The following is a 9,680-nucleotide window of genomic DNA, read 5'->3' as shown; positions in this document are numbered from 1 at the left end:
ATCAGGCTTATTGAAGAAGGCAATTGAATACCACAAAGTAATTTACCTATTGCTGTAGGGAAATGATGAGGCATTACCTTGTTAAACCTTGCAAGGGATGTTTTATGTTTGAGAAGAACTTTTTCTTAAGTAAATTGTGACTTAAGCCAAATTGCTTACAATCATTATGGTTATGTTACCTAATAAAACTGTATAACTACATAAAAAAATTTACATTGTATTAAATTATTTTTTGATTCACACAATATAACCTTCTTGCAGCAAAATTTTTTGCAAGTTAAAAAATTTATTTTGTTTAAGAATTTGTGTTTAATATACATTATTATTTAATTTAAGAAATTTCCTCGAAAGGAAGTTTAGTTTGAGTCAAAACCTTACTGGAAATCAAATTGATATTCAGAATCTTCATTAAAGAATGGTGGTTTTAAACATGTATTAATTGAAAACAAAAATGCTTACAGTTGATGTTGTTTACTTATCAAATTTGTCATCTCAAACAGTTTTTCTTACATAATTAATAAATTTCAATATGTGCCATTAGTCATACGGTAAATCTCCAATTGATACTCAGTTTTCTGCCCACTCCTGAATTAACATATCTTCTGTTATGGTTACAACTGCTTCTTTAATTCTTTCCTTTAAGTGGCATATGTCGTGTATTTTTCAATTTTTTTTTATAAAACTTTGTGAACTGTTATTTTCAAAATATCTAAGTCAAGGCTTTGACGAGAGATAGATTTGTTAGACTTCTGATCGCAGATTGTCTAATTTGTTCAACAGTTTCATCTGATACTTGTGGTCTGCCAGTAGATATTTCCTTGAGAAAGAACCAGTTTCTTCAAACTATTTGAACCAATGTCGTATGTTATTTTTATGTGGTGACTATTTTTCATTTTAACGTCAAAAGGCATGCTGAACCAAAATTACAGACTTTAATTCTGCCTGCAAAACACACTTAGTTTTTTTTTGAACAGTGAACATAATAATGAACCAAACACGCTTCAGCAATAATACAAATCTATTGCGGTGGTTTGAACTGTTGTTACACAAACTTTTAGGTTGGAGACTATCAGGGCTACCAAAATAACTTTTCAAAATTTCCCTTCTGCTTTGATCCTTTTTTAACCTCTGGGACTACTGTTAGGTATTGCTTCAGAGGATGAAATGAATGAAATTTTTATAGCATGTGAAAATGCCTTGCCTGACTTGAATTCGAACCCAGAACCTCCGGATGAAAGGTCGAGATGCTACCATTCACACCACAGAAGCCAGCATCTGAATTAGAGAAAGTCCAACTTTCTTTTATAATTTGCCGAGCAACTAATGGTGCCCAATTCAAATTTATTAGTTATGTAAGAAAACTATATGAGATGAGAAATTTGAGTTGAGATAACATCAACTGTAGGTATTTTTGTTTTCATTTAATCCATGTTCAAAACCCCACTATTCTTGTATGAAGATCCTACATTTTAATTAGGAGTTAACAAAATTACCAACAGACATCAGAGCAGTTGGTATGAATCTCTGGTTTAGTGATTACTTTGCAGTAAGGCATAGCTGTTACCAGTATCTACTATTAACAAACATTTTTCAAGACATCAAGCCTCTTAATGAACTGTTATTAATACAATTTCTTTAACACGTCCATACAAATTCACATTCAAGTCCGTTAAATGCGAAAATACATCAGCAAAGTAGCTAATAGCAACATACTCATTATTCTGTAAAATATTGAGAATGGCGTTTGTTTATCCTTGAAAAATATTAATTTATTAATATCTTACAACTTCAACAAACGGGTTAACACTTTCCTTCGCGATAACCATATGACTTCTACATTGAAAAGAAGAGATTTTTTTCTTTTCGCTGATTACATAGCATAGTTATCAAACACTTTATTCTGTAATGGTCGACTTTTAGTAAAAGTAACCGTGTTACAGCGTTAATCTGTTAACCAGTTTACAGCAAATAATCTGTTTGAGATTTTCCCGCATATTTTTTTTGGATAAGAGCATATCTGGGAAGGAAGCAATGCATTCATTCCGCCTTTGATATAAGACGATTTTTAATTTTTTCGCTGTGCTTTCCTATTATCACGTTTCCACGTGGCATCAGTACATCCTTGCAATACATTATGTCCAGGCTATGTTATAGTTTTTAGTAGTTTTATAAAAAACATTAAAAAGATAATATCCTGTTACATGATCACATATAGACTAGAAAACAAAATACCGTATTTTGGGTCCCAGACTGAAGTCACCCCCGATCTCCACCGATCCGATCCGAGCCTCCGCTATCTCCTGACCCCAAATCCAAAAAACCCAAAAATTACACCATCCCAAAAAATTTTTGCCAATCCAAAAACTTCCGTTTCTAGGCGTTTCACGATTTTTTATGGGTGGGGTATGTTGGGACAAGTGTCGGATAGGTCAGAAATGGTGTGAAACGCCTAGAAACCTAAGGATTTGGCCTGACGGAAGATTTTTTTTTTGGGTTTTTTGGATTTGGTATCAGGAGACAGTGGAGGCACGGATCGGTATTGGTCTGAGACGAACAGGAAGTCAGGAAATTTAGAAAAAGTGATCCCCCTTATGATTGTCTTTGTGAAGACTGAATATTTTTCGTGTTCTAGTATCGATACGCCGACTCGCCCCAAACGTCCTTGGGGAAGCATCATAGTGGTCTTCTCTGAGATAAAAGACTTCTTTTGTTGATGACCCTTAAACAACATAGGATGCTGTAACAAGAAAACGTCCAACCCCCTACGCACGGCAATCTCGCCAAGTTCAACCTGAACAATGTAAGCACCCTACCCATTTAATTTCCGAATTTTAACTATCTAAGGGTGTTCAATTATAATACATTACGATAGCCCCCTTAAAACACGCACAATACTCACTATTTACAGAGTGCTTACGGTACTTCCGAAGACGTCAGCAGTAAACACTTGTCGGGCCCACCGACTGCGTTGAATACTGCTCTCATTTATGTTTCTCATCATCAAAATGGAAGCACACTACCACCGGATTTTCCACCGTTCAACTGTGTGTCGAAACTGGCAGCACTTGTAGCAACGTTGAACGTCTTCAAATTCTTTGCCCTTATACAAAGAAAATTCAGTAAACAACCTGCCCCCAGATATTCAATACAAAGAACTTCAGTCAAATTGTACTGGAAGACAAATAATTTTTGGTAAACATGTGTTCTGCAGAAATTCATTTTTATTATCTATATATCAGTGTTTGTTTAACTTTTTTATAAGCGGAACCCTTTTTAATGCCCACCTTTTTTGTGGACCCCCTGGTTTGCTTCAATAGTATGGTTTTAATGCATTTTTTTATAAATGGATTATTTGCAATAACAATGAGAAAATTATTTTTAACAATATTTATTTGCTTCAAATAATAATTTTAACATTAATCCAAAAATTCTTAAAATATCTAAAAAATAAGTTATTTAAACAGGATTTTAATTTTAATGAAATGAGTGGTACTGCATTTTATTATCGCAGATGTACTTAATATTAGGTTTTATAAATGAAAGTTGAATTCTCATGTCAGGTTTGGCATTCATTCTGTGGCGATATTTATTTTTTGTCGACACATAAGCTGAGAACCTCGTTTTGCACATATATATATATATATATATATAATTGCAAATGGTAAAAGTGGCAACATGGCCTTTTTTGACAAATGAGGATATTCATCTTTGAGTATCAACTGCACCAGAATTCCATTAATATCATTAATTTAAATTTTTCTTGCAATATTGACTCAGAGGTCATTTCAATAAAAGTTTTGTACTCTTCTGCTGACATAGTTGTTGAAGGTTTTGCATTGACAATAAACCACAATGAATTTTGATACTTAATCTGTTGTTCATTTGAAAAATACTTCTTTAAAGCTTCACTCAAACCTTTCAGGTTCTGAATAATTTCTTCAATATATGTTTCTTCTATTTGAACACCTTCTTCTGAAAAACTTTTTATTGTTGGGAAGCAATACAAATTGTTGGAGCTTACACAAATTGTCCAAAACTCAATCTTTTTTTTAAAAGCAAGGATCTTTTCGTGGGTAGTAAATTCATTTACTTGTTTTCCCTGAATGATTAAATTAAGTTCATCAATTTTTGTAAAAATATCACTTAAATAGGCAATTTTAAACAGCCAATTTCTATCAAATAATTGATTTTTCAATTCAAAATTGTGGTCTAAAAAAAGGCAAGCACCTATAGCTCAAAAATACGGGTTAGTATCTTTTCTCAAGATAACCATCTTTTAGTTGTAAAAGAAGAGATGAATGTACACTTCCCATATCCTCACATAGTATTTTTTAGTAACTGCTCTGGATCGATTACTTGTAGAAGCAATAACTGGCGTAACTTCTTTTGAGGTCATTCTATTTATAGCACTCATTATAACCAGCGTTATCTTTAGCAAAAGACTTAGTTGTTGAGTCCGAAGTAGAAGAGTCAAGTTCTACAGTAAAACGCTTTAGTGACCTCCTTTCCATCCTGTAACAAAATTTTGATTTAAAGCAAAAAATTGTGTGGCAGGTACCTTTTAAAACAGAATAAAGTTTATATGGTTACTAACATTGATAATATGATTAACTACAGAATATAAAACACAAACACATTATTAATACAATTTATGGGTTTTAAAACTTCAAAGACAAAACCAATAAAGTTTATCAATAAGTAAATATTTTAAATAAAAAAAATATGACACACATCGACAAGTGACTATTTCATTTATTTCATTATAAATGCAATTGAATTTGACTGGACTTATGACAGATGGCATTAATTAAATTCTTAATTATAATAGGTGAAAACTATTTATTGACAGAAAATGAAATCATTTCATCATCTTTAGCTCTGTTACACTAACTATATTTTATCAATGAAAACATTACCTGAACTCCATTGTTGGCGACAGTGTTTTCATTTTGAGGTTGTGTCAAATGCAAAGACAATATTGTGATTGTTTTTGCAGTGCTTATGGTTTTATTCATTTATTTTCACAACCATGCTAATGATCGCATATTAAAATCACAGATGGGTAAGTTAATGTATACATACTTGCGTGAACACGTTAATATATTTATGGATACACCTATGGATTTTAAAGATTACTGTGTAAATTACCATATTTAAATAATGTCCACAATAATGTAGGCAGGCAACCATGCACACCTAAACACCTGATGTGAAGACAGGATTTTGGCGTGATGTTACAAAAAAAATCCTACTGCGTAAGCTAGTGGAAGCGATGGTTATTTGGGATTCTATTTTTTAATTTCGGGGGGTTAATTTTTATAGTTTTGTTTTGAATGTTAAGAAAAAAAGGACATACGTTTCACGAGACCCCAGGGTTCCATGGAACACAGTTTAAGAAACACTGATCTATATAAGTCTAAGGAGATCCCCTACACAGATGAGAATTAAAACAAACAAAATTTATTTAATACTAATTTCAACTTGTCATGTTGATATCATAAACATTTAAAACGACTTATTTCTCACTTTCAATACTTCTCTTATGTTAAACATTATTATAAACTTAATAAACAGAAACAGACTGACTTCAAATCAGCATGCTGGCTATAAGAAAATAAAACCACTCTCAATATAACAAAAAGGAAAAATTACATTTTGATGAAAATAATAAAATGATGTTGAGAAACAATAAATACAAACTGCTAACAAGCATAAGCTGGCTCTTTGATATACTGATAAGATAGTAAACTACCCTGAACTACTCATCAAAACAGATTGCTTTTCTCATCTTCCATCCAAGGTTATTAGTTTTTATTATCAATTCTGCAAATGCATTTCTAATCCTACTAGCTTTTTTACTTTCAGGATAACAGGACTTGATTAGTGCATCATTTCTGTGTGTAGAATGTAGTTTTTGAGAAATCTGGGGTGAAATCCAATAAATAGGTGTAAATATAATATGTATATAAATACATTCTTGCAGAAAATGAAAATATGTTTTCATATCAGTAAACTATGTTTTCATTATAAAGGAAAATTGACTAACAAACAGAAGTTGAAAATTAATTTAATAATAATTTATCTAAAATGATAATTTTCATCAGTTTCAGTTTGATGATACAAATTAAAACTATCAATTTTAACATTTTTATTGTTTTTAATTCTCTGATTACAGAAAAACATGAGTACTGTACTGTACTTGAAAATTATGGTATCTTATTGATTGTGCTATGGTTAGAAAAAAAGACAACTTTATTATCTAAATAAAATTTACTTGGAATTTATCTACATTATTAGTGCACATAAATCAGTAATTTAAAATATACTAAAATGTTTCATATTTATTAGCTGTGCAAAATAAAGGCAAATTTTGAAAACTCTTGCTTACCATGGCTGGATAAAGAATATTCAGTCTTATCTATTGTATTGAATCAGTTCTCCCAGTTTAAATATATAATTCTGAAAATCTCATTGCTTTTTAATTAGCTCAAATTTATTTTTATACTTATATTTTTATAAAAAAGGTACATATGCTTTCTATCATTTACAGAATGATCAACTCAACACGGCCACCATTGGGGTTTCAATAAGTACAAATTTTTTATGAGAAACTTTAAAAGGGGAATCTACCCTAGATTTTTCCTTAAATTAAAAATACAGTATTATCATTTTTTTAAATTAATTTCCAATATGGCTGCCAATCTCATTTTATCAATTTTACCCCATATTTTATTGTATGTCTGCCTAGAAAATATTACTTCAAGACATTTTAATTCTTGGATATTTTCTCTGAACACAGCTGTTATGGAGCTATGGGCTGACAATTGTAAAATTAAATATGGTGGCCATCTACCTATATTATTTTAATTGAAAACCTAATGCATTGGTACCTGGTTGTTAAACATTATTCTCAAAGTTCATAAATTAAGTAAAGTTGAAAATAAAGTAAAGTAAGTAGGTAAAAGAATTTTACCTTGAACCAGTGTGGTTTTAGTTTTATATATTATGAAGGAAGAATTACAACAGAATTGTAGCGTCAGTTATAATATATTTTCAAAATTGCCACCATTAGTAAAAATGCAGGCAGTTGCCCTCCTGAAAATGTCATTAACAGCTTTAAAAAATGTGTTGTAATAAATAAGCTGTTATAAAAAATATTATTATAAATTACTGTTTTTAATTTACACTATTTGAAGTATGCGATTGATGGAGTTTTAAAAACTTTATTTTTTTGTTTTAACTGTCCTGTGACATTCATAATCATTAATGTGATGCTTGATGCATAGTCAATCATTTTTATCCATAACGTTATTTATAGAATATTTATTGATAGGTTTTCCTTTTATTCCCTATTTTTACCAAAAGGGAAATTAGCTGAAGAAATATAGTGGAAATTGTATAGCTGGATGCTTGATTTTTTCAAGAGTTTTGTATATATAGAAAAAAATTTGGATAAAAATTAAATGAAACTACTTCACAGTAGGTATGTGTATTGATACTTAACCTAAAAGATTAACATTCTTGTTGATCTGTTTTTTTTTATAAATAATTTAAAGTTTACAGTAAAAGAAAAAGAGCAACTTTTTCTTCTAATGCTAGGTAATAACTTAACTACTAAAGACAATAAGAAAATTTCCTGTTTAATGCTCTTTTAATTGCAGATTACTTTCGTTGATTTCTAATTTTTATCATATATTTTTTTTTAGAATAATCTTATAGTTCAAATACATGTCCTCATTAATGGTGCACACCATATCAAATTTTTTAAGCCAAATAGACATTTATGGTGGTTAACTTTCAGTTTTGTGTTTACATACATTTATTTTACTTATTTGTAATTTAATTATATAATTATACATATCTTATTTACAGATGGCATCATCCGGTATACCTGGCGTTACAGTTGATGCAGTCAGATATGTACAACAGGCATTACTACCTGAATTGTCAAATCCTGAAGCAGCTGCTACTTTTGCCCGGATGATTCAGAGTTCTCTTAAATCTTGGTTTACACAATTTAATTTTTTCTTACATAATCTTGCTCAGTTAAGATTTACCGGTGAAAATAATGGCGACGGTGAATTACTTAGTTTTGTCCCACGCACTTACTCGTAAGTCAACTTATTATCAGATCATTTAATGTATATTTATGTAATTATTATTTTACCTTAACGGCCTGATAACTGTGCCCATTAGCACGGTTTTACTAATTAGTGTGTAATTACTCTGGCAAAGGAGAAGCTGCCCTCATTCTCCTTACCTCTGCTGAAAAGTGATAGTGCCTCTTACCTTATGCCTGGAAGGTTCTGGGTTCAAATCCTGATCAAGTTTTGTATTTTTCATACATCTGAAAATTGACCCAAAAAAGGACACAACTTTTAATTGGCTGTTAACATGTAATTGCAAATATATTACATTTATTGTTTGTCTGTGTGTATGTTTTTAAATGAATTGCCGAACGAATTTGGTTGAAAAATTAATAGAAATATTTTTTCCATCAGAATTTGTTTAACAAATCTCAATATTTAGTATGGGCAAAATGGATTGTTCTCATACTAACTACTGATCAGCTGATCTCAGGTGCAGTCCCTGTAAAAATCTCACATATCTGCACAGACTGTATTATTAATCTCTGGCACTTGTCATTAATGTAATATACTTGTATTTTCTGTTTTGAGATCATAATAATAGTACATTTATTTTTTATTAAATATTTTGCTTTCAAAATAACTTCCTTAGATTATGATTTTTGTTTTAAATCACCACCATTATCAGTTTACATTTCTCATTTTTTTATATTCTTTGTCAGAATGCAGTAGTTAATCGCAACATATTTTTAATGATATATTCTTATAATGTGGGAAAGAAATATGGTACATTATCCAGTAATTCTTGATTTACTATAAGTCTCTAGGGTCAGATAGGATTAATATATATAACAGCTTATAGTGGTATTGGATCGGTCAGATCACCTACTGGATTGGTCAGTTCACCTACCGACTGATGCTCAAACATTTATTTATTTTCCATGAAAATCATTATTTTAAATGCCATAATAATCACTCTACACCCAACCAGTGGCGGCTCGCATGTAAGCACTGTGGAACTGCAGCACCCCTTATTTCCACTTGGTATTATCGATAACGAACGTATAATGAGTCCTTTTTTCTTTAATTCTTTCTTTATACTAGTACAATGTATAACAACATCTAAACAACAACTTAAGCTCAACATCAGTAGCCATCCCCCACTTTATGAAAGAGATACAAAAATCTTTGTATGGAACTGTGCACTTTACAGTTCCAGCAGTGTGGTGTTTGGCTGTTGTACATAGGAAGCTGCATGCAAGGCTGAGAGAGAGATATTTAGTAAACACTAATTATGTATTCTTTCTGTGTGTATAGAAATTTAAATTAAGCTCCATTGGACTGAAGTGTTATGTGGACATTTTATTTAGTGATTATCTAATAATACTAAAAAATTGTATCTGTATTGAAATTTTATTATTTTTTAGTTAATAGTTTAATTGCTTTGTTATTTATTTTAATATTTATGTATTTTTCTTTAGAGAGAAAAAAGGAAACTCAAATTGCTAATGAAATGTGGAGAGTTAAGGGGCAGCTAAAGCTCTCTGTTCATTATCAACAGGGTACACTTATGGTAAGTAATGTTTTTTTATA

General features: G+C 30.7%; 1 long non-coding RNA gene across 9 annotated transcripts in view; it reads right to left on the bottom strand.

Annotated features, from left to right (window-relative positions):
* Window positions 1-3,378: 3,378 nt before the first annotated feature.
* LOC142332115 (uncharacterized) overlaps window positions 3,379-9,680 on the bottom strand; it is a 54,699-nt gene continuing 48,397 nt past the window's right edge. For 5 of the 9 annotated variants that reach the window (XR_012758158.1, XR_012758161.1, XR_012758159.1 and 2 more), the window contains 3 exons: window positions 8,290-8,347; window positions 6,974-7,095; window positions 3,379-4,512 (listed from right to left, as the gene is read on the bottom strand). This is a non-coding gene — a long non-coding RNA (uncharacterized LOC142332115). The remainder of the gene's footprint in view (window positions 4,513-6,973; window positions 7,096-8,289; window positions 8,348-9,680) is intronic. The other 4 variants (XR_012758166.1, XR_012758164.1, XR_012758165.1 and 1 more) reach the window with 3 other exon arrangements.

Source organism: Lycorma delicatula, chromosome 11 (genome assembly GCF_047948215.1).
Source record: "Lycorma delicatula isolate Av1 chromosome 11, ASM4794821v1, whole genome shotgun sequence".
In the NCBI taxonomy this organism is placed as follows: domain Eukaryota; kingdom Metazoa; phylum Arthropoda; class Insecta; order Hemiptera; family Fulgoridae; genus Lycorma; species Lycorma delicatula.
This window is presented reverse-complemented; position numbering and strand designations above follow the sequence as displayed.